Source organism: Protopterus annectens, chromosome 5.part0 (assembly GCF_019279795.1).
Source record: "Protopterus annectens isolate FY-2018-M chromosome 5.part0, PAN1.0, whole genome shotgun sequence".
In the NCBI taxonomy this organism is placed as follows: Eukaryota; Metazoa; Chordata; order Ceratodontiformes; family Protopteridae; genus Protopterus; species Protopterus annectens.
In genome coordinates this window covers 1,751,057,629-1,751,084,040 of record NC_056735.1, presented here as the reverse complement: position 1 = coordinate 1,751,084,040, position 26,412 = coordinate 1,751,057,629, and the positions used below count along the sequence as shown (strand labels likewise).

Genomic DNA, 26,412 nt, shown 5'->3' with positions numbered 1-26,412 from the left:
GGGTGTGTGGGTGGCGCAGCCCCTCACATCGGGGGGTGCAGGGGGGCTTGCCCCCCTGCCTACACCGTTTAGTTTTTTTTTGTTTTCTTTTTATTTTTTTCTGAACATTCAATGTTTTAACAGTTTGATCACTAAAGGTCAACCTTTAGTTATTCGAACTGTTAATATTCGATGTTCTACACAGATGTTATAGACCCAGTTGCCAATACCTTTGAGAGAGTTAACATGCAAAAATGTTACATGGTCTTGGCTGGAACAGCACCAGACAGCATTCGAAGACCTTAGGCAGAAAATTACCACCCACCTACATTAAGATACTATGTCAATAAAACAATAACCCTTTCCTGTGATGCTTCAAAATTTGGTTTTGGCACAGATATCTTTCAAGAAGGCAGACCAGTTGCCTTTGCATCTAGAACTCTTACCCAAACTAAGATGCAGTATGCTCAAATTGAAAAAGAACTTTTAACAATAGTATTTGCATGTTCAAAGTTTCATGAATATATCTATAGTTGAGCTATTCAGATTGAAAGTGATCACCAACCTCTAATCACTACTTTAAAGAAGCCTATACATTCATCTCCAGCAAGATTACAAAGAATGATGCTCAGATTGTAGAAGTACAACTTCAAAATGGTCTGCACAAAAGGCAAGAAAAACCTTTATCTGGCTGATACCTTATTCAGACTGTCCAGAAATACAACGGAACAGCTTAATGCAGAGAATTTTGACTTTGATGTCATTGAAGTGCATAATTTTTCTACCATGAGACTTGATGAGCTAAGAGATCATACAAAGACTGATCCAATTTTGCAAATGCTCAACCACTATGTTAAGGTTGGATGGCCACTGAAGCAATCTAGTGTACCACCTGAAGTGGAAACTTAGTCTCCTTACAGAGATGAGATGCTGATGGAAGATGGTATTATTTTCAAAGGACCTAAAACTGTTGTTCTTGCTTCCTTACAATGTGAATATATCCACATTTTGCATCATGGTCACCCAGGTTCCGAATCTACCAAAAGAAGAGTGAAAGGACTAGTATTTTGACCTTCTCTGCAAAAGATATTGATAAAATATTTTCGTATGCAACAGTACTAAACAACATTTGCAAACAACCACTTCATCTAAGTCAAGTTCCTGAACTACCTTGGTCAACAGTAGCAACTGATATATTCGAATGGAGCAATCAGCATTACTTACTATTGGCAGACTCTTATTCGAAATGGTTTGAGATTGATTTACTACCTAACCTAACGCCCACTGCTGTTATCACCAAGTTGAAACATCATTTCTCAGTCCATGGTAGTCCACACAAAGTTATTTCTGACAATGGTACCCAATTTACCAGTCAGTTTTTTCAGAAATTTGCAAATGAATGGGATTTTGTACATTACTAGTATTCCAGAATACCCACAGTCAAATGGACTAGCTGAACGTGCAGTACAGAGTGCAAAGCAATTACTAGAGAAATCAAAGGATGATAATACCAATGTCTTAATCTCAGAAACATACCCTGTGACTATATACTTGGCTCGCCTGCTCAGGGACTTCTATCTAGGCAAACCAGAACAATACTGCTTATCAGTTCCAATTTGCTGAGGTCTAAAGCAAAGAACAACAGAACAAGCAAAGCCCAACTATTCAGAAAGTGTTCTTTCCAGAAGTCCAGCTATGATAAATCGAGCAAATTTCTTAGTCCATTAAAAGAAGGAGAGACAGTAAGGATGCAAACAGTGAAAGGTTTCGACCTGATTGGTCATGTAACAGATATATGTGCAGAGCCAGGATCACTTCGTGGAATCTGAGGGTGTGAAGCACAGGAGAAATTGCAGACATCTTCTTCCTGTATCAGAATCGATATCGCAGAATTGTTCCTGTGATACAGACACTAGATCTCAGAGCAATCCAGACAATGTTCCTGTTGCAGAACGAGTCTTAACTTCTACTTCCGTTCCTGATGATGTTCTTGAAGTCCCCAAAGTTGAACATTCAGCAGAGACAGTCCCAGTTGCTAGACCTAGTTCTAATTTCTACGTCACATGATTTGGTAGTATTTCCAGACCTAGGGTGAAATATACAGCAACCTGGACATAACTGTCTATACGTATTTTGTTCTGTATAACTGCATGCCAAAGAATAAGAAGTTATGTACCTACCATAACGTTCCATGTTAGTTGTCTTCTCTCGCCTTCTTTCTTGCTTGATGGGTTCGGAGCCGATCCCTCGGCTCCGACTCGGCACTTGCTTTAGCTCGAGAACTCCTTTTACCAGCTCGAGGCAGCCCCATATCCCATGATGCAAGGCAGGAAGTACCCAGATCTCGTTTGTTGACAAAAGGGCAATAACACCAAGCATAAAATACTTCCCAAAGGAAGAAGAAACTTACAGATGGAAAAAGGACCAGGTTTGAATGGTCTTTAGCATAATAGTTTCTTATACAAGGTCTGTCCAGGCCAGGGGGAAGGAGGGAGGGTGGAAAGAAAGAAGGCGAGAGAAGACAACTAACATGGAACGTTATGGTAGGTACATAACTTCTTAATGTTAAGTTGTCAATCTCGCCTTCATTCTTGCTTGATGGGACCGTCCCTAGCACCTCTATCCTGGGTGGCTCAATGGAACAAACTCTTGAGGACTGTAGAGCCAAAACTGGCTCTGTCCCTGGAGGCCAAGTCCAATTTGTAATGGGAAACAAAAGTGTGAGGAGTGGCCCAAGTGGCGCTGCACAAATAGTGTCCAAAGGCAGTCTAGCTTGAAAAGCTGTAGAAGTAGCTAAACTCCTAGTTGAATGTGCTTTAGGTTTTGAGCACAGCTGTTTTCCCCTGAACGTATAAATTTCAGTGATGACCGAAGAAAGCCATCTGGACAAAGTCACTTTAGAAACAGGTAGGCCTTTTTTATTATCCGCATAGGAAACAAAAAGTTGATCAGATTTTCTAAATTTTTTTGTTCTGTCCAAATAATATCTGAGCTGACGGTGGACGTCAAGATAATGTAACTTTTGTTCAGCTCTATCTGAATAGTTAGGAAAAATACGGGAGATCAATGGATTGATTCAGATTGTTTTTGAAGCGACCTTAGGTAAAAGGATGGATTAGTTCTCAAGGATACTCTGTCCTTGTGAAAAATCAAATAGGGGGGTCGAACTGAAAGAGCATGAAGTTCAGACACCCTCCTGGCAGATGTAATAGCCACTAGGAATAAAGTTTTCCAAGAAAGATATTTCAGGGAACAAGAAACAGCTGGCTCGAAGGGGAAGAATCAAGGATGTCAGCACTAAATTTAGATCCCACTGAGGAGGAGGATTCCTGATTGGAGGCTTTAGTAGGAAAATTCCTTTCAAGAAGGCCCTGCAGAGCCTATGGGACATAATATTATGATCTGCTATCCCGACATGAAAATTGGAAATAGCAGCCAACTGAACTCTGACTGTTGAAGAAGAGGAGCCTGCATGAAAAATCTCTGCTAAGAAGTCCAGAACTGCCTGAACAGGGGCAGTAAAAGGATCAATATTTTGGGCCTTAGCCCAATAAGAGAAACGTTTCCATTTGCTTGTGTAAATCCTCCTGGTAGAGGATTTTAGTGAAGCTACTATGATATCTCTAACTGGGTTAGAGATCAAAGGAAGCCTGGCTAAGGAAGGAAGTGGAGCAACCATGCTGTGAGGTTGAGAGAATGGATAGACCGGTGCAGCTGACCGGATTGGTGAATCAGTAGATCTGGCACTGGGTCCAGATGCCACGGCTGCACCAAAAGGTGACGATGGAGGAACGGGAACCAAACTTGTCGAGGCCAGTAAGGGGCAATGAGAATCAATTTGGCTCTCAAAACGGTAGCTTTCTGGATCACCTGAGGGATCAGAGGAAATGGAGGGAAGGCATAAAGAAGTCCCTGGGGCCAATCCTGGGTCAGAGCGTCTCTGGGGGGATGGCCTGATAGAGGAAGAGGCTGAAGAAGTCTGGACATTTGCTGTTTTGGGGAGTAGCAAAAGATCGCAACATGGGCGACCCCATTCCAGAAAAATCTCTTCCGCTATGGATTGCTTGAGAGACCACTCGTGAGGCATGAGAATAGCTCTGCTCAATCTGTCCGCTATAATGTTGGTTTTCCCAGGGATATGCGTTGCTACCAGAAACCGATGAGAGGAGATCGCCCATTGCCATAGTCTGAGCGCTTCTCGACACAAGGGGTAGGACTTGGTTCCGCCCTGTTTGTTGATATACCAAACTACAGACATGTTGTCTGTGAGGACTGCAATTGTCCCTATGGGAAGAAAGTCGTTGAGGGCTTGCAACGTTAAAAGCACTGCTCTCATCTCCAGGACATTTATGTGCAGATGGTACTCGAACGGTTGCCACGTCCCATGAACCATCCTGCCCTGATAGTGACCCCCCCACCCGATCAGGGAGGCATCCGTGGTGACAGTGGCTATCGGGGACGGAGGCACAAAGCACCTGCCTTGGTGAACCTGAGAGGATGTGATCCACCAAGCAAGATGTTCTTTGCATGTTTGTGTCACCAGAATCTGGTGACGCATTGGGAGTTGCTGGTATGACCACTGTGTGAACAGCATCCACTGAAGGAGGCATGGAGAATCGAGCCAGGGGAACAAGAGTGATGGCCGCAGCCATGAGACCTAATACCTTTAGAACCATTCTGGCCTGTACCTTCTTGCTGGCCAGAATGATCCTGACATGAGTCTGAATGTCTGAAACTCTTTGTTCTGTAAGGGTAGCTGACATCCGAACAGTGTTTAAGTTTGCCTATGAAGGTAATAGACTGGCAGGGCGATAAGGATGACTTTTGAAGTTGACTGAGATGCCCAAATGAGAACAAAGGTCTATTGTGTAATCCCTGGCTTGTATAAGCTGATGCCTGGTGGTGGCTGACAGGAGCCAGTCGTCGAGATACGGAAACACCTGGAATCCTTGGCGTCTCAGGTGAGCCGTGACCACTGCCATGCATTTGGTGAACACTCTGGGGGCTGTAGTGAGACCAAAGGGCAGGGCTCTGAACTGGAAATGACTGGACCCCAGCCGAAGCGGAGAAATCTCCTGGAGCGTCTGTGAATTTTGATGTGATAGTGCATCCTGAAGATCTATTGTGCACATCCAGTTCTCCTTCTGTACGAAGGGCAGAATTGACTGAAGAGTGACCATTCGAATCTTGTCTTCCTGACAGACTTGTTGAGTCTGCTGAGATCGAATATTGGTCTCCAGTCTCCGTCTTTTGGGGACCAAAAGAACCTTGAGTAGATTCCGGCTCTGAATGGTCTATTGTAACTGGCTGAATGGCTCTTTTTGCAGTAGTTTTGATTTCTAACTCTGCAATGTCCCTTAGACCGGGTGGTACATCTGGAAGGGAACTTGAGGGAAGGGACTTTCCTCGAAAGGAATTATGTAACCCTTGGATATGATCGACTGTACCCATCTGTCTTGAGTGAGGGAATGCCAGGCTTCTGGGTACAGTGATAATCTTCCCGACTGCCTCCAAGGAGGGACAGCCGGGCAACACCTCAGGGATGCTGAAAGGGCTTCTCAGGAAGAGACTCCCTGTTGCCCTGGTTCTTGGACCCCTCTGCCTCTAGAGCGTCTGTTGTTGTTACCCCTCTGCCTCTAGGGGTAAACTGACCACGTGAATCCGCGTGACTCCTTGGGATTTACGGAACCACATCTTCCCACCCTTCTGTCCTTTGGGATAAGGCCTAGAAGGGGTGGAAAACGGACTCCAACAGCAGAAAGAGTCTTGCCGTCCTGCTCACACCTGGTCAAGGTCTCCTTCACCTGAGGGCCAAACAAAGCTGACCCATCAAAGGGAGAATTTGTGAAGGACGCCTTAAAGGGATCCATAAAATCACATAGCCGCATCCAGGCTTGGCGTCTAAGAGCCACACCTGTGCCTGCGGCTCTACTCGCCTCCATCCGCAGCATAAGATATCAGCCGCATGGAGGAGTTAGCAATGGAATTGAGGGTTCCTAGCTGAAGCAATCTTTCTTGGGCCCCTGCAGCTGTAGGATCCTGAACTACTTCTCCCAGCTCCTTCAGGATATCTCTCTGGAGTCTGGTGAAGTGACAAAGATAATTCAGCGAGCATAGCAAAGGTCGCTGAGGAAAACATCCGCTTGCGTACCTATCCATGGTCCTAGAGTCCTTATTAGGAGGATGGACGGCACGGAAGGATCTGCAAGTTCCTTTTGGTGGCGCAGCCACCACCATGGCATCAGCGGGGACACCCTTGGTAAGGAATTGTTTGTCACAAGGGGCAGTGATAAATTTAGAAGGCCACCTAGGGACTGGCTCTACAGAGTCAGGAGCTGTCCACGCCTTCGTGCAATAACCTGCATAAGGGGTCGAAGGCGGAGACACCCAGGAGGTGGAGGGCCGAGATCCAAACGCCTCTAGGTATACTGACTCATCCTCAGAGGGATTGTTGGTGGGCCAGTTTCCCTCTGTTTCAGAAGTTCTAGGATGTCTGAGAAGGAGACATCCTCAGAGGGCATCTAGGGGATCCCTCTGACTCATCAAAGTCAGTATCCAAGTGACAGACTCAGGAGTCTACATGCTTCCTCTTACAAGTCCTCTTCCTAGGAGGATCTCCGAAACATCAGGAGAATCCTCGGAAGAGGGGAAATTCCCAATGGGGAAACCTGAGGCGGAGGATCTCTGGGTCCTGTAGCAAGAGAAGTGGCAGAGATGTCAACAGGTACAATAGAGGGAGGAGCTACGGGAAGAGACTGCTGACTGATACCAGTGGCCAGTACACTCTTCATCACCTCGAATGCTCCCCTCCCAGGCAGGTCCGAGAGAACCCGCTCCGAAGAGCTAGGAACTCCAGGGGCCACCGAAGGGAAGCCTCCGAGGCAGATGTCGGAGCCGCGCTCACCAAGGCCGAGGCTCCAAGGGGAAGAGCGGGCTCGGACAAGGGTCCGATGCCACTCACCCCCTCGGAGGAGACCATGGAAGCCCGACCACCGAATCCCTCTAAGGAAGAGGAGATAAGAGTAGGGGCTGAAGGGACAGAAGGAGGTATCCGTCCTCCAGCCGTAGCAGTAACCATGCCCGAAGACTCCAACTCCAAACTCTGTAGAGTTGAAGGAGGAACTGTAACGGGGTGTGGACCAACAGTCGTCTGCTGAGACGGACTGTGTAGCATTTGGGCCAGTACCTGTGACTTGAGCAATCTACTGACCACTCTCTCTAGGTCATGATCTGACAACCTGGATGACCTTGAAGATCGGCTCCGATGGCTCCGTTCCGATAGAAGAGGCGGGAGCCGAAAGTATCGGCCCCAAGGAAGGAGACCTCGACCTCTTCCTGGAATGGGCCATCGGAGCCGATACTACTGATCCTGTCGGCACCGATTTCTCGGAGCCGGCAGAACGTCTCGATGTATCGGCTCCAGCCGAGCCACAGCCACCAGTAACGGTGTCGGAGCCGATCGAGCCGACACCGATGCCTGTGCCACATGGGTGTCGGAGCCGATCGGGCCGACACGATGTTCGCCGCGTGGGTGTCGAGCCGAGCCGACACCACAGTGGTCAAAAAGTACAGTTTTGTACCTACCATAAATGTAGATGTTCGAGGATTCCCTTGCTGCAGTCCTGACAATTGGGTATAGTCCGTCCCAGTCGGCCCGAATACCAGAGTATAAGGCTGGCGTCGGTCATGGCGCCTTAGACTGACGTCAGTGCGTCAGGGTACTAATCGCATGACCGACGCCATTTCCTCAGTCTTTTCTTGCCCCAGATGTCAGAAGACCCAAAAAGACAAGTCCCAAAACAACCTGCACCAAAAACATGTACAATATATACAGTAATATATACATAAAATATAAGCATGTAAACTCACCTACACAACCACCCCTGAAACACAGAGGGAAGGAGGGAGGGTAAATTGGACTGTGGCCAGGAGAGCCTCGAACATCTACATTTATGGTAGGTACAAAACTGTACTATGTTCTTCGTCTTCCCTTGCTGCAGTCCTGACAATTGGGTAGAATCCCAAAGCAGAGGTAAGGGAGGCTGGCAATTTATAAAGTAGCAGGAGCTGACAACATGCCTTGTAAAACAGCTGTGGCAAAACCAGCTCTAGTCTTAGAGTATATAGGCAGGTGATAATGCCTGGAGAAAGTATGCACTGAACTCCAAGTAGCTGCTTCCAGAATATCCTTAGTTGCCACCCCCCTTAGAAATGCTGTTGAAGTGGCAGTAGCCCTAGTGGAATGAGGCCTAATCCCAGCTGGAACCTCTTTGCCATGATGGGAATAACAAAATGCAATGCAAAAGCCAATCCACCTAGAAATAGTTTGTTTTGACACAGGCTTGCCCTGTGAACTTAAAGCAAAAGAAACAAGTAACTGCTGAGACTGCCTAAAATCTTTAGTCCTGCTCAAATAATAACGCAATTGCCTGTGTACATCTAAAGTGTGCAAAATCTTTTCCCTTTATTTTGAGGATCTGCAAAACGTAGGCAAATGAATAGTTTGGTTTAAAGCCACACTAGAAACCACCTTAGGCATAAAGGAAGGATTAGTGCGTAATGATACCCTGTCCTTATGGAAAATCCAAAAGGGCTCTACTGCCATAAGGGCCTGCAACTCAGATACCCTTCTTGCAGAAGTAATAGCCAGCAGAAAAGCAGTCTTCCATGACAAATATTTCAATTCAGCAGTAGCTGCAGGCTCAAAAGGTTGTAGAGTAAGTTTTTCCAACACAAAATTGAGATCCCAAGCAGGAGTAGGAGCTCTACGGGGGTCTTATATTCTTTGCCCTCTAAGAAACTGCTTGAACAAAGGATGCGAAAACAAAGGTGGGTCACAGTCATAGTGAGCTGAAATTGCTGCAGCATGAATCTTTATGGAAGAGAAAGACAAACCTTTGTCTAATAATTCAGTAAGATATTGAAGAGCCACACTCAAATTAGGCTCTGAAATCTCCAAATTCTTTGCTGTACTCCAAAATAAAAATCTCTTCCATTTTTCTGCACACTCTCCTAGTACTAGGCCTTCTAGCTTCCATAATCACATTTAAAACTTGTTGAGGAAGCTGAGACCTGCCATGCTTCAACACAGAATATGCCAGGCTGTGAGATGAAGAGATTGAAGCTTGACATTGAGCAGATGACCGTCCTTCTGAGATAACAGATGAGGAATCAGAGGTAAAGGCCATGGAGGCTTCTTTACAAGACTCCTTAGAAGTGGGTACCAGTGTTGCCGAGGCCAATCTGGAGCTATCAAAATCATCCTTGGCCTGTCCTGTCTGACCTTTAGTAATACCTTTGGAAGAAGAGGTAGAGGTGGAAAGGCATAGACATGAAGGTTTTTCCAACTGAAAGACAGAGCATCCACTTTCCAAGCTGTGTGATGAAACCCCTTTGTGCAATACTTTGGCAGCTGGTGGTTTAGTGGAGAAGCGAACAGATCTATGTCTGGAGTTCCCCATGACACTGTCAATTTCTGAAATACATGAAGATCCAGTTTCCACTCGTGGGGATCCATGATTTGTCTGCTTAATACATCTGCTAGGAGTTCTGTGCTCCTGGCAGAAACCTTGCCTGAAGAGTCAGTTGCAGGCTTAACGCAGTCTCCCATAAAATCATTGCTTGCCTGCATAGAGGATAAGAATGTGTTCCCCCTTGCTTGTTGATGTACCACATGACAGTTGTGTTGTCTGTCAGAATCAACACCTGCCCTGGAAGAAGTAACTCCTTGAACGCCATCAATGCAAACTGGACTGCTAACATCTCCTTCATGTTGATATGTAGATGCTGTAGTCTGGCAGGCCACTTGTCTTGTATCCACTTTCCATTTAGATGAGCTCCCAAGCAGTGTCCGAGGCATCTGTCGTTAAAATCTGACTCGCCTCTGGCCGGGTCACAGAGAGTCCCTTGTTTAGGTGACATTCCTGAGCCCACCACAAGAATTCCTTTTGAAGGCAAGGTATTATTTGAATGACAGTGTCCAAATCTTGGCAGTGCTGTGTCCATACATTTTGAGATACCATTGCAGCTTCCTCATATGCAGTTTGGCATTGGGAAGCACCAGAATACAAGATGCCATGAACCCTAATGCTTGAAGGACTGTCCTTGCAGTCAGCACGGACTGATGAGATAGTTGGTGGAAGTAAAGTGACAGACTCTTTTGTTTGTCCGGCGTTAAAAAGGCCATCTGGGCTGCTGTATTCAGTCTCACACCCAGAAAGCACATGTCTTGAGAGGGTACTAGACTGGACTTTATTTCGTTCACAGAATACCCTAGGCATCTTAGCACTGCTATGACATATTCCAGATGCTGTAGAAGGTGTTCCTTTTCTTGAGCCAGAATCAGGCAGTCGTCCAAGTAAGGATAAATTTGAATGCCTTGAAGCCTGAAGTAAGCTATCACTGGAGCCAGAACCTTTGTGAATACTCTGGGCGCAGTAGATAAGCCAAAGGGCAATGCAGAGAACTGATAATGAAAATCTCCAGTTCGAAACCGCAGATACTTTCTGCAACTTAGCCTTATGGGCACATGAAGGTAAGCTTCCTTGAGATCCAAAGTTACCATCCAGTGATCCTTGCCCAGCAGAGGTAACAGTTGCTGTAACGTCAACATCTTGAACTTGCTTGTGAGCCTCTTTTCTTTGTGGAGGAGGAACATCTGGCATGCCTTTGAAAGGGGGCATTGTGTGGAAATAAAATCTGTACCCGTGATGAATGATATCCAGCACCCATCTGTCTTGAGTGATTAAATCCCAATTTTCTTTGAAAAGAGACAATCTTCCTCCCAAAGGAGCTGCCAGACGAGAGTCCACTGGCAGCTGAAAAGGCAGGTCATTGGTTCTGCTTACGAAAGGACTGACCCCTGCCCTCACCAGAAGTCTGAGCAGGTGAACTGTCTGATCTAGGCCTAAACGAACCTTGAGCCCTGCCCCTACCACGCCTAGACCTACCCCTAGACTGGGAACCATAAGCAGGATACGTCCACCCCTTAGCAGGCCAATTTCTACTAAACTTGAGGCTGCACCTGCAAAAATCTTTAACAGTCTGCATAGACTTAGCTTTGTCCTCCATTTTCTTTAAAACTGCTTCCACAGGCGGTCCAAACAACACATCAGACTGTAAAGGAGCATCCAAAATCCTGGTCTTAACATGCTCAGCTAAATTCTGATCCTTCAACCATGCATGTCTGAAGAACAGAACTAGTAGCAGCCACCCTCGAGGAGGCCTGAACCGCATCAAAACCACACTGCAAAGAATGCTTACCCACTTGTTCAGACACATGAACCAAATCCAGCAATTCTTTACACTCAATACCTTCCGCCAAAGCATCCACCTTAGATTTCAATTGTGAAAGGAGATAATTCTGATATTTCAGCATATGAAATTGACAATTCAACGCCTCATGGCTAGAGTGGAAGAAGTATATACTTTCTTACCCCACCTATCCAAAGCCCTTGCCTCTTTATCAGAGGGTACAGGATTTTTAACCACAGAAGCTTTAACACCTTTAGGCCCCTGAGAAACAGTTTCTGGGTCCGCCCTGGGACTCTTAAACAAATACTTATGAGCTTCGGGCACCCTATAATACCTATCAGGCTTAACAGGAGCAGGAGGCAAGGAATCAGGGTTCAGAGAAGCCTCTGCAAAAACATCCTCCACCACATTCAACACCGGAGGAATAGCTAAGGGCCTATGCTGGGGCAAAACAAGAATTCCCTAAGCCTTTTTCTGGAGTCAGAGTAATCTTGGCCTTCCCATTTAAAGTGCTCCCTCATGGAGTGAAGAGTCTCTGAAAAAAAATCCTCAGGAGGAGAAGCTGAAGGAGTGGAATCATCCACATCAGAATCAGAATAAGTAGGAAACTCTTGCAAGTCTTCCACAGAAGACTCTGAAGCCTGTGAACACTGTTCAAAACTATCAAACTCCTGTTCCACCCTAGGCCTCTTATAAGGTGGGGCATAGAACCTCTAATCAGAGTAATCAAATCTTCTGCCATTTTAAGCATATGTTTCTTAGGCACAGAGCCCGAAATGCTAGGAGAAGCCCTACAGAAGCTGAACTGGGCCTTCCTCTAAAAGAAGCTTTGGCAACAGAAGGAGAGGCCCTAACTACCTTGGGAAGAGAGGGAAGAACAGTTGCCTGAGAAGCCCCCTCAGCCTGGCCTACCTCCTGAGAGGGCACATCCTGTAACAGTAAAGTATCTGCCTGGGACTCCATAGAGACTCCTGGCAAAACCTCTGGCTCCCCTGAGCCTTCTAAAGGACCGACGTCCGGGACTGCCGGTTCCTCACCCCTAGACTTCACTGTTTTGTCCTTGCGCTTTAGATGAAGCAGGCCGAGTATCCGACGGCATTATAATTGCAACGCTTCCCAAACACTAACCTAGCACAATCAAGCCTCCTCTTAATAGTGCTTGTTAAATCTAGCACAAGAGCGCAACCAACAACGCGTGCTCAGGCCCTAAACAAGGTATACACAAGTATGATAATCCCTATGCGGTATCTGCTTCCCACAAGAAATACAGTTATTCACTTTTTCTGACATCCGGTAAAATACTGAGGCAAGAAAAACCAAATGTTCCAACGGGTACTTAGCCAACTCTGTATTCAGTCTGAAACTCCGGTTTCGAAAATCTCAGAACGCCAACCTGCACTCGCAAAATTGCTTCTGCATCGGACCATGCGGCAAAAGACTGAGGAAATGGCGCCGGTCATGCGATTAGTACCCTGGCGTACTGGCGTCAGTCTAAGGCGCCATGACCGACGTCAGCCTTATACTCTGGTATTCGGGCCGACTGGGACGCGGACTATACCCAATTGTCAGGACTGCAGCAAGGGAAGACGAAGAACATCAGATTCGGCACCGATAGCCATCGGTGCCGAAAGCTTTGTGGATCCAGAATCGGCTCCAGCCGGAGCCGATCTCGACTCTATACGAGTCGGAGCCGAGGCCGCAGGCTTAGAAACAGAAGCCTGGGCCTTGGCAGTTTTGGTTGATTTTTGTGGAGCCGACTTAGCCGGAGAGCCCTCCGGCTTAAGAAGACCCCTGAGAATCAACTTATTGCGTCTCTCCTGCAGGACTCTCTGGCTGAAGGAGTGACAAATAGCACAGGAGTCCTGCAGGTGAAGAGGGCCCAAACAGTACAGGCAAGAAGTGTGACCGTCTGTCAGAGACATCTTCTGACAGCACGAGTCACACTTCTTAAAACCTGAAACCCTCTCCTTAGACATGGTGCCTAAACACAACCACACACACACCAGTCAAAATAAATTAAACTAATACCAAGAGGTATTTAGTAAAAAAACACCAACACACACACCCTAACAGGGGGGGGATGGGATAGGGAAAATTGACTGACTAAAAAAATTAAAAGAGACAGGGATTTCTGTCAGAAAAAGGTTAAATTTAAAATTAAACTATCAAAAAATTAGTTTTAACTAAAAGAAGGGGCTTAAATATCACAAATGTGAACTACTTACCAGGAGCTGGTAAAGAGAAGACCTCCCAAGCGAAGCGGCAAACGAGATCTGGGTACTTCCTGCCTTGCATCATGGGATATGGGGCTGCCTCGAGCTGGTAAAAGGAGTTCTCGAGCTAAAGCAAGTGCCGAGTCGGAGCCGAGGGATCGGCTCCGAACCCATCAAGCAAGAATGAAGGCGAGATTGACAACTTAACATTTATTTGTTATCAATTGCATGTCAATTAATGTCGTCAATAATGCATGACTCATTTCTCAAAGAAGGAGGATGTAGAATAGTGTTGTACCTTTAACAAGTGTTTCAAGGATAGCACTTGCATATAAATAGCAAGCACGTGATTGCTTCTGTGCCATTTTGAGAGTGCGGCCAGGGAGTGAGCATTTATGAGTGCGATAGCTAGTTTGTTTATAAGCTTATTTAAGTTAAAGTTATTAAGCCTCAATCCTGATGTATTTGTACATAATAAAGCTGCTTGAACAGAACCCACAGAAGTTTGTCTATTTTAGCCTGACCAGACTAGCAAAAATGTCTCTGGTCATAATCCTGAAATATGTGCTCCCAACATGGATGCCAAGATTCACATCTCGAGCTTCACTCTTAAGGTGAATTTCTTGGCATCCATGTCTCAAACACATAATAAACAGGTTATGAATGGTAACCTGATCATAATCCTCTATATTATGTGTTCAAGAAATGGATGTTAACAGATCCACCTGGACAGCAATGTTTTGTCATCCATTTCAAAAACACATAATAAACTGGTTATGATCAGACACCTGATCATAACTCTTTGTAGTGCATGGAGTTTTTCTGTATCTATTACAAATTAGTACATTTTCTATTTATTACATGCAGATTTTATAATGGAAAAAGACCTTTATTTAGTGTTTACTTTTGTGAGTACCAAAACCAGTAGAAAAGCGAAAAATCGAGGAGAACTCCACACAAATAAACTAACAACACGTGAAACCAATTCAGATTCCAATAAACAGCCGGGATGTCGAAAAACGCTTCAGTTTATTAAAACAAAAAACAGACTGAGTTAAGTGCTTTCGTTCATCACATTACAGGACTATTAAAACTAATTATCAGAGCCAGTAAGTGTTTTTATGTCTTAACCAGTTACTAATTAAATTAATTAATCAATAATACCATTAAAATTAAGGTAAAATAAGCAGGTTAGCTTAAAAAAACAGGGATGTAAAAAGGAAAATACAAAAAGACAGTCTTAAAAAGTAAACTATTAATCAACAGCAACTCTATAAAACAGTTGCCCTATCTTTTAACATTGGTAAAAGTGAAACATGGTCATTGAGCCCTGGGGGACTGGTGGCATTCAAATACAATTGCCATCTAAATTTACTTTTGTAAATATCATTTGACCATTTCCCCCTTATGTCTTTCTTTATAACCTCTAGAATCCCAAAACGAAATCCTAACTTAACCTCACAAGAAAGTGCGTGTTTGTACAGTGCATTGTTACCATTAAGTGTTTCAATAGCATACATATGTTCATATATCCTTTTGCGTAGGGATCTCTCTGTTTTCCTTACATAAAACAATTGACAATCCTGACATATGCGAATATTCACCAACCCGTAACTGTCACAGTTACCCTTTTTCAAACAAATTGCCCTTTGAGGGTTCCCCACCACTAGTTCCTCACCTTTAAAAACATAGGGGCAATATTTACAAAAAACACAACTTGTTGTACCTCCTTGGCTAATTTGTGGGTGGGTAGGATGTTCAAATAAAATTTTTACATTATGTCCCACCTTAGATGTGAATACAGGTTTCTCCCCAAGTTTACTATGTAATTCTTGGTTACACTGTAAAATTAACCAATTGTGGGTCAAAAGTACCAAATTGTGTAACCATAGTATGTGAAAAATTTTGTTTGCTAGATCTTACAGTTTCATTCACCTTTGAATTTTGTCCCAAAAGTGGGGTAAACTTATTACCCCAACCTTCAAGGATTTCTTCAGCCAAATTGTATACCATACTTGAGGGGTAACCCCTAGCCAAAAACATGGACGTCAGATTACCTAGTTCTAGTTTAAAGTCTACAACTGTGGAACACATTCTGGCCCCATGAATCATCTGCCCTCTAACCAAGTTCCTTTTGGTAAATTGTGGATGATTGCTATCATATGCAAAAAAACTGTTGGAATAAGTTGGTTTGCGGTAAACCCTGGAAGTAAACTGTTGTAAACCACAGTTTTTGGTGACAGTAACATCCAAGTAATTGATTCCGTCAACATGGAAATTATAAGTGAACTTGAAATATTCACAATTATTATTATGTTCACAAAAATTATCTACCAGTTTTTTCACTTTTCCATAAGACAAAAATGCCATCCAGGTTAAAGTTATTAAGCCTCAATCCTGATGTGTTTGTACATAATAAAGCTGCTTGAACAGAGCCCACAGAAGTTTGTCTGTTTTATCCTGACCAGATGAGCAAAAATGTCTCTGGTCATATAACCCTAAAATATGTGCTCCCAACATGGAGGCCAAGATTCACATCTCGAGCTTCACTCTTAAGGTGAATTTCTTGGCATCCATGTCTCAAACACATAATAAACAGGTTATGAATGGTAACCTGATCATAATCCTCTACATTATGTGTTCAAGAAATGGATATTATCAGATCCACCTGGACAGCAATGTTTGATATCCATTTCAAGAAGACATAAAATGTTTATGATTAGACGCCTAATCATAACTCTTTGTAGTGCATGGAGGTTTTCTGTATCTATCACAAATTAGTACATTTTCTATTTATTACGTGCAGATTTTATAATGGAAAAAGAAACGCATTGTATTTCATGTATGATGTACTTTATTTAGCATTTACTTTTGTGAGTAGTTTACTTTTTGAGATAATATGTTACATGTGGTATTGTCTTTTTCCTTGTTGTTTCAGGTCAAATGTTTTGTCTAGTTTCTGTTTCTTTGTGCTGTCTTGTAAAGTTACTGAAATAAAAATGAGAGCGTTTTAGACTTGTTTATATGCTGAAGAGATAATAATTTTGAAAAATTTCTTACCTTATTTAGTCTTCTTTGGGTGATGCGTCTTCTATAATTGGATATGTTTTGTTGTTGTTGAGTGAAGAAGTTGTGCACTTCTACTTTTTTACTGAATCTATTTTTTTCTCCAAATAGGTTGAAGTGGAGTTGATCTGTGTTTTTTTTTTTGTTTATTTGTGTGTTTAATTGTTGTTATGACCATAGCAGGATTAAAATCTGTTTTGCTTTTGCAAGAAATTGGAACTCTAAATTTAATATCTGCTGTATTTTTTGTTGTTTTGTTGGGACTTCGGTGTCTTCCATATCTGCTGTGTTTGCAAAGTATTCTGAATTTCTTTTCTACTTTTGGTCTGATAAGGAGCTATAGTTGTTCACTGAATGCAGACTTTTGTGTCCTGAAACTTGCTGAACTTCATTTGGTGGGATGTTTTTGCTACTAGCATTTGTAAAGATATTTTTCTTGTGGAACAATTTGTAATTTTTCCTCTGGTAGTCCTACCTGCAGTGTTACTGTTTTCTATGCTGTCCTGGACCAGCCGTCCTTTCAGAGGGGTGGTGATGTAGTTAGAAAATTGCTGGAGTTGGAGAGCCAATTTATATTGAATTACAGGACACTTTCACCTAGGGGTCTCAATCTGGAAGTGAATTATGTGTATTAGAATAACATTTATTTTTGGCTTTACAGTTTTGTAGAATATATGTTAGTATGTTTTGCACAATGGCTAGGCAACTTTCTGTCCAGGTATTTGGTATATATGTATATATGTTCATGTGTTGAGGCTTTATATATATATATATATATATATATATATATATATATATATATATATATATATATATATAAAGTTATTTTAAGATTTATATATTGTTTAAAAAAATTTCAAAGTTTATATTCTTAATATTTATTTTAAAAAATATTTTAAAATATTCAATAATGTAATAATTGAGATAAAATGCTAACAGCATGGAGTCAATTATGATTAAATAGATGTGTCTGGGGTTTTGAAACGTATTTAAGTGGATTGCACTTTGCACTAATTGTCCATTGAAGGCAAGTAGCCGAGGTACCAGATCTGTGTAGTAAAAGAGATTTCATCTCTACCTGTTTTGGTGTTCTTGTGGTTTATTATTTGATTTTTTGTGTGTATATAGTGTTTGCAAAGTATTCTGAATTTCTTTTCGACTTTTGGTCTGATAAGGAGCTATAGGGCGGCCACGGTGGTGCAGTGGTTAGCATTGCTGCCTCACAGCAAGAGGTTCTCCGGTTTGATCCTCGGCTGGGGTGCCTTCTGTGCGGAGTCTGCATGTCCTCCCTGTGGTCGCGTGGGTTTCCTCCGGGTGCTCCGGTTTCCTCCCACATCCCAAAGACATGCTGCAGGTGGATTGGACACTCTAAATTGGCCCTAGGTGTGCGTGTGAGTGTGCCTTCTGTGGAAGGTTGGGCGCCAGGCTGGCAACTCGACACCGTAAAACTCCACTGCCATTCAATGTGCGGACAAGGTGATCCGCTGTGGCGACCCCTAACCGGGAAAAAGCCGAAAGAAGAAGAAGGTCTGATAAGGAGCTATAGTTGTTTACTGAATGCAGACTTTTGTGCCCTGAAACTTGCTGAATTTCATTTGGTGGGATGTTTTTGTCTACTAGCATTTGTAAGGATGTTTTTCTTGAGGAACAATTTGCAATTTTTCCTCTGGTAGCACTACCTGTAGTATTACTGCTTTCAACATGCTTCCTATTTAACTTTCTTATTATCACTGAGCTGTACCACAGTGATTCTCCTTCTTTTTGGTTTGTATTTGATGCAAAGTAGAAAGGTGCATCTTTGTTCTGCATTTGTTTAAGTGTTTGTGATGTGTACTTTATATGCTGCTAATTGGGTCTCTTTCTGGTTGAAGTTTGTTTTCGTACACTCCACATTTTATTTGCCCTATGTCTTTGGGGTTTTCTCCTATATTTACTTATTTATTTATTGACATTTGTTAACCGGGTTAGTCCAACTGGGCTTGTGGCCCATTTTCAGCGAAGACCAGAGGAGAAAAGCTCCAATACATAGAACAGAATTACAGAAAAAGTCACAACTTTACAATCAAAAAACAGCAGTCTGTTATACAAAAGAGTTAAACAATAGAATAGCAATGCGTACAGACCATACAGTTTTTTTTTTCAGAGAAACAAATACAATTACATATATACAAGAAGAGTTTTGACCAACAGTATTAATTTAGTTTATTTATTGTATGACCACAGTAAAGAAGCACTTGGATGCAAAGGGGAGGGAGAAAGAGAGGTATAGTAGAGGGGTCTGTATTACAACAGCGAAGAGGCGTTTAATCGAATGCCTCTTCACCGACACATATAGAGCGAACGCACTAAAGCGTGAACTCTCAGAACAGCGACTTCTTTCCCTGGGAAAGAAATCACTTGGCCTTCCCCGTGTGTTTGCCCCTCTCCCCAATGTAGTGTGATCTCAGAGTTGGTATATTTAGTTAGGAGGGTGTGGGTTGCACAGCCCCCCACTTTGGGGGGTGTGGGGGGTGGTGCCCCCCCACATTGTAATGTTTGAAAGTGTGTGTGTTTGTGTATTAGTACTACTGCTTTCTTTCCCAGGGAAAGAAATCGGTGTTCTGAGTGTTCGCGCTTTAGTGCATTCGCTGTATATGTGTCAGTGAAGAGGCGTTCGATTAAACACCTCTTCGCTGTTGTAATAAAGACCCATATTAGAGTGGCACTTAGGGTGGGGCTTGGCAAGGGCAAGTTTTGAAGTTAAGTAGATGAATTTTGAGTTTTTCTTTAAAATGTGATGGGTGGATGATGGAACATATATCTAAAGGAAGTTTGTTCCAAGCTTGAGCAATGGAATGTTTATATAGATGTTTGCCTACAGTTTTTTTTGGGTGGTAAATGTGCAGTAGTTACTGGTTAGAGGTACAGAATGTCCGAGGTGGGCTATAGGTAGAGATGAATGCAGACAGAGCAGGACAGGATGAAGGCTTATGAAGAATACAGTGTAGCATCTGAAGTTGAGATAGTAGTAGAAGTTGGGGGAGTTCAAGCCACTGGAGTGAGTTTAGGGCAAGGCAATGATGTGAATTGTAAGGAGAGAGCTTGTGACAAATCTAGCTATTTTATGGTAGATTTGTTGGAGTTTGTTTGAGGTTATAGTTTGGATGTTAGTGAGCACTGGTGCTGCATATAGGAGGGAGGGGAGGGGAGGAGCAGGTCTTGAGCAAGGGAGAGTCTAGCATTTGAGGTAAGAAATTTTTTATTGCGATACAGTAAACCTAGTTTCTGGTGTGTCGTTTTAATATAATGGAGCAAGTGAAGATTGAATTTTGAGTTCATCATCAGTGATGACGCTGAGGAGTTTTGCGTGAGCTTCAGGTTGGATTATAGTCTTGTTAGAGGATACAATAGAAAAGGAGGATTTGTTATGAGTTGAGAGACCGGGGAAGAAAGAGTAAGAGTTTAGTTTTTTTGGGGTTGAGAATGAGTAGATTGCTGGACAGCCACTGTTCAGTGGCTAATGCATGTTGAGTTAGAGTGTGAAGTTCAGAGATATTGCCAGAGGTGGATATGAGGGTTGAGTCGTCTGCATATTGGATGAGAGAGGAATCTTTGCAAGATGTGTAGAGATCGTTGGTAAAGATGCTGAATAGGAGGGGACCCAGGATGGACCCTTGTTCTATACCGGTAGGGACAGGTATAAGTGGAGAAGTACAGGAAAACCATTTGACAGATTGCTGCCTTCTGGATAAGTAACTGGAGAACCAGGCAAGGGAGGAAGAAGATAAATTTAGATTTGCAAGTTTGGATAGCAGTAGAGAATGGGAGACAGTATCAAAGACTTTAGAAAGGTCAAGGAAGAGACGAGATATGAGTTTGTTATTATCTAGGGCCTCAGCAATGGTGTGTGTGAAGGACAAGACAGCTGTGGTTGTGCTATGGTTAGGACGATAACCATGCTGAGTAGGATGTTCTGGAGGAGATGGTTGAGAAGCTGTGTGGGTATACATTTTTCTAGGAACTTAGAGAGGGGGGATAAGATGGCTATGGGATGGCAGTTAGAAAAGTCTGTAGAGTTTATACCTTTATGCGGGGGAATAGTGAAAAAGGATTTCCATAGGGTAGGGACAGTGGATTCCTGAATTAATCTACTGATTAAGATAGATACTGGATAGGCTACTGAGTCAGCAGCAAGTTTGAGGAAGGTAGGAGGTAGGTTATCAGTGGAGGGAGAGCAGGGTTTAAGCTTATAAAGAAGAGATCTGATGTAGGAAGTAGGGACTGGGTGTAAAGACTATAGATTATTGCTTGGAGGGTTAAGCAGAGAAGAAGTGTTAGAGTTAGTAGGTTCGACTGTTTGGATGGTGTCAATAAAGTGTTTATTGAGGAGAGTAGTGGTTTCTAGATGGGATGTGCTAGGGTAAGGGCAGGCTGTTGACAAGCAGCCAGGAGAAAGAATTTTGTTTAGAGTTGACCAGAACTTTCTTGTTTTTGTCTCTCATTATATTCTACATATTGTTCATTTTCTACTATGGTGTGCAGTGAAATGTCCACCTATTTTAGTTTGCATTGTTCTGATATTTGGAGGGCAAAATATTGTCCATTGTCTCCTATCAGGACATCATGAATTTTGAGGTGCTTTAAGGATTTCCTCTTAAACTGGTTCTGCCTGCACAAACTATTCCGTGTGTTGTCTTTTATATTTGTTTCTTAGTTTTATTTCATTAACTTTAATTTTTTCAGTTATCTGTAATTGCTGGAAAAGTAATAAACATTTCTCAAGTTCATATGGAAGAAAAATATATTGTTTTTAATGTACAATTTGTACATATACATGGTTAGAGGTTGCACGGTCTGTGGAAGTGTAATTCATTTGGTGGAATGTTCATAATTTAGCTAATGCTTTAAGAGCTACCGGTGAGTTGTTCAACGTCAGGAGCTGAAGGGAGGAATGTTTCTCCCAAAGTACATTTTTGTCATTTGCTTTGTAGGGTAGTGGTGGTGGAATTAGCTTTAAACCATAGCTTTGTTAGTACGAGACAATGAGTGAGATTTTTGTTTTCTTTTTAGTGCAGTTATATTTCTTGTTGGTGTAGGACTGTATTTGTGTATGTACTCTTTTTTTTTTGGTTTGTAAATGTTTTATATTTTTGTGGTACATACTCAGAGGATGCATTTAGTGACATTACATTGATGACATTAGACCTTCCTACTTGTTATGTACTAAAATACACTGGCAGGGTAGACTAGCTTGCAAAATATTTTAGTAAGTATATTTCTGCATACAGTGAAGTATTTGTTAAATTAAGTGTTACAGTAATTGGTTCAGTACAGTCCAGTAACTGGGTATTTGAGAAACAATCTTAATAAGTTAAGCAGGTGGTGCTTAAAGTCTGTTAAAGTCATGTCTCTCGCACCTCCAGCACTTAACTGATTTGTCCTTTTTTTCCCCAATATCGGAGCATAATCACTGCACTCTATGCACTACAACAATTTTAAGTATAGTTACCATGAATGTATCTTACTTTTATTGCATCATATCTTACCAAGATGTAACAGTTATGCATATTTCATTTCCAGCAGGTAACTCTGTACTGTGTATCATCTTACCTAACACAGGTATCTCCATACTGTGTATTACGTACCTGTAGTCTAGTTTCAAATACATTATCTATTTTAATATGCATGTGTACACATTGGTGATCAAGAAGAGGAGGAGGAGTGTGAAAGCAGCACCAAGGATCAAATGGTGGAAATTGAAAAAGGGTAATTGTGAGGTGGAGTTCAGGGAAGAGTTAAGACAGGCACTGGGTAGCAGTGAAGAGTTACCAAATAGCTAGGTAACTACAGCATAGCTAGTAAGGGAGACGGCTAGAAAGGTGCATGGTATGACATCTGGACAGAGGAAGGACGACAAGGAGACATGGTGGTGGAATGAGGAAGTACAGGACAGTAAACAGAGAAAGAGGTTGGCAAAGAAGAAGTGGGATTGTCAGAGAGATGAAGAAAGTAGACAGGAGTATAAGGAGATGAGGTGCATGGCAAAGAGAGAGGTGGCGAAGGCTAAGGATAAGGCATATGAAGAGTTGTATGAAAGGTTGGACACTAAGGAGGGAGAAAAGGACCTGTACTGACTGGTTAGACAGAGGGACCGAGCTAGCAAAGATGTGCAGCAGGTAATGGTGATAAAGGATAATGAGAGAAACATACTTACAAGCGAGGAGAGTGCGTTGAGCAGATGGAAAGAGTACTTTGAGGGGATGATGAATGAAGAGAATGAGAGAGAGAGAAGGTTGGATGATGTGGGGATAGTGAATTATGAAGTGCAATGGATTAGCAAGGAGGAAGTAAGGATAGCTATGAGGAGGATGAAGAATGGAAAGGCTGTTGGGTCCAGATGACATACCTGTGGAAGCATGGAGGTGTTTAGGTGAAATGGCAGTGGAGTTTTTAACCAGATTGTTTAATGAAATTTTGGAAAGTGAGAGGATGCCTGAGGAATGGAGAAAAAGTGTTTTGGTACTGATTTTTAAGAATAAGGGTGATGTGCAGAGGTGTAGTTACTACAGAGGGATTAAATTGTTCAGTCACAGCATGAAGTTATGGGAAAGAGTAGTGGAAGCTAGGTTAAGAATGGATGTGATGACTATTGATCAGCAGTATGGTTTCATGCCGGGAAAGAGCACTACAGATGCAATGTTTGCTCTGAGAATGCTGATGGAGAAGTACAGAGAAGGTCAGAAGGAGTTGCATTGTATTTTTGTAGACTTAGAGAAAGCATATGACAGGGTGTCTAGAGAGGAGTTGTGGTATTGTATGAGGAAGTCGGGAGTGTCAGAGAAGTATGTAAGAGTGGTACAGGATATGTACGAGGATAGTGTGACAGCGGTGAGGTCTGCGGTGGGAGTGACTGATGCATTTAAGGTGCAGGTGGGATTACATCAAGGATCAGGTCTGAGCCCTTTCTTATTTGCAATGGTGACAGGTTGACAGACGAGATCAGACAGGAGTCCCCATGGACAATGATGTTTGCAGATGACATTGTGATCTGTAGTGAGAGTAGGGAACAGGTGGAGGAGACCCTGGAGAGATGGAGATATGCTCTACAGAGAAGAGGAATGAAGGTCAGCAAGACTAAGAATAAATGTTTGTGAATGAGAGGAAGGATAGAAGAATGGCGAGGATGCAAGGAGTAGAGGTGGCAAAGGTGGATGAGTTTAAATACTTGGGATCAATAGTTCAGAGTAATGGTGAGTGTCGAAGAGAGGTGAAGAAGAGAGTACAGGCAGGATGGAGTGGGTGGAGAAGAGTGTCAGGAGTGATTTGTGACAGACGAGTACCAGTAAGAGTGAAAGGGAAGGTCTACAAGAGGGTAGTGAGACCAGCTATGTTATATGGGTTGGAGACAGTGGCATAGACAAAAAGGCAGGAGTTAGAGCTGGATGTGGCAGAGTAAAGATGTTAAGATTTGCACTGGGTGTGACGAGGGTGGACAGGATTAGGAATAAGTATATTAGAGGGTCAGCCCAGATTGGAAGGTTTGGAGACAAAGCCAGAGAGGCAAGATTACGATGGTTTGGACATGTGCTGAGGAGGGATGCTGAGTATATTGGGAAAAAGATGCTAAGGATGAAGCTACCAGGTAACAGGAAAAGAGGAAGGCCTAAGATAAGGTTTATGGATGTGGGGAGAGAGGACATGCAAGTGGTTGGTGTGACAGAGCAAGATGCAGAGGACAGGAAGAAATGGAAACAGATGATCCGCTGTGGTGACCCCTAACGGGAACAGCCGAAAGAAGATGATGATGACACGTATCCTGAAACACTAAGATTAGCATCTCCCCTTAAAACTTCAAGCATTAATGCCAAACTGAATGACCAAATAAATGTGTGTGAATAAGCAAATGATAAGCTTATCTTAACTGTCACAAGAAACTACCATGTGCTTTAAAAGGGCAAGGGTGACGTAATGTTGGTTAATACAGACAGTATAACTGCTAATGTAAAGAAGAAAAAAATTAATTCAACTTTGGTAATATTAAAGCGAGGTAAAATCAGAAAAGATACTGATCAAAGATGTGAACAAGGCAAATTACATAAAAATAAATGAAATTTATGGGAACAATACATGCAGAATAATGCTGATGACAGGAGTGAAACTTGAGGGAAGGAAGGAATTCTGCATCATTTTGGGTTCCAGCCCTAATTATAAGTATTAGCAAGCATAAGTAATTGTGAAATAAGTTATTTAATTGCCAAACTGTTAAATTACCAGTTTGGCAAAAACCACCACACGTAACCACTTCCTGTCTGACCATTAATATTAATGACGTAGACATGGCTGCGCATGTTTAGTCTTCCACTTTCAAAAGTGATTTTTAAAATAATTTTGTTTGTAAAGTGGTATGAATAGCCTTTGTTTTTTGCAAAAAAAGTGTTTGCATGCATAAAGATGTGCACAAACACTTTTCTATACAAAAAACAAAGGTTGGGTTGTACCTTTAATCATGATCTTTAAGTTTTAATTTAATAAAAATATTTAAAAAAAAGATCTGAGCAAGGTAGCAGCACATCAGTGACGGATGCTATACAATGCATTGTTACAAAATAAATGCAAAAACAAACTGAAAATAATGTGCATTTTTTGATTTCTTGTGTAAAGCAAGTTTTTTTGTTATTTATTGTATACCTATTCCTCACTGCCTGGCCAAACATAAAGCCTCCTCCTAAGCTCACACCCATTCATTCCCCATTGGTGGAGAACTCTAGAAATCTACTGGGATAAGAGAGCTATCTGGTATGGGCATCCTACAGGCAAATATCAGGGTTCCCTGTGTTCTTGCTGGCATCTTATTTACAATAAGGACCACCTTTGGCCTCTGCATGTGTCGAAAAGTGCTACTATTACAGGCTTGGGAGGTCATGCCCACATCTTCCCTGTACTGGTTTCCCTGCATCCTGATATGGCCCTGCCCCCTCCCCCCAAGTGGAAGCTGTGTCAACAGAGCAAGCCAGACAGAACTACCTTCCCTCCCTAATATGGGCACACCTGTCCTCCTTGCCTATGCTAAATGAAATCAGACCACCTTGGCCATAGCTTGCCATGGGCACAGAACTGCCCAGTTTAATTCAATTCAATCAACTCTTAATAGCGCACAAAATTGTGTACCACCCTGAGGATACCCTTTCACTTATAAATATCATTACGGCATATAGCAACTTGAGATCCCTATGATCAGCCAACAAACTACTGGTCCAAACCCACAAAGCTAATAACGCTCCTGGTGAATCCCTGTTTGCCAACTTTGTTGGCAAAACCTGGAATTCGTTACCAAACTATATAACCCTACAATCCTCCATAGGTCTCTTCAAAAAAACCCTCAAACAGTATCTCAAAGTGAACTGGCTTTGACCATGTAACAACCCTGATTAAATTATAAACTGAAAGCATAATCTCTATATATCGTAACATGTAACTACTTCACCAAGCTCTGTATCCAATCTGATGTCTCTTGCCTTTAATTGCGTCTGACCATGTAAATTGTGTGTCCCTATTAGGGAACACCACAAACCATTGTACATAATCACTTTGTTTTGTACATTGTTGTATACTTTGTTTTATACTTTCAAATGTTATCTATGTTGTTGTGTCTTTTGGCTTTTCCCGGTTAGGGGTCGCAACAGCAGAACTCCAGTCCACTAATGCTTGGCAGTAGATTTTTACGTACCGAGTTGCCGGCCCTGACGCACAACCTTCATTTGGAGCTTTTCTCCCTGGGCCTCCACTGAAAATGGATATATATCCAGTTGGACTATTCCAGTAAACAAATGTAAAATAAATAAATTAATAATAGTTAACGCTTTACCCTATATGCCACTGACACAGGCTAAATTACCTTATTTTCATACTAATCAAAGTAAGC

General features: G+C 42.6%; 1 protein-coding gene across 1 annotated transcript in view; it reads right to left on the bottom strand.

Annotated features, from left to right (window-relative positions):
* LOC122802413 (SET domain-containing protein 4-like) overlaps nucleotides 1–26,412 on the bottom strand; it is a 254,430-nt gene that overhangs the window by 213,552 nt on the left and 14,466 nt on the right. The window lies entirely within an intron of this gene.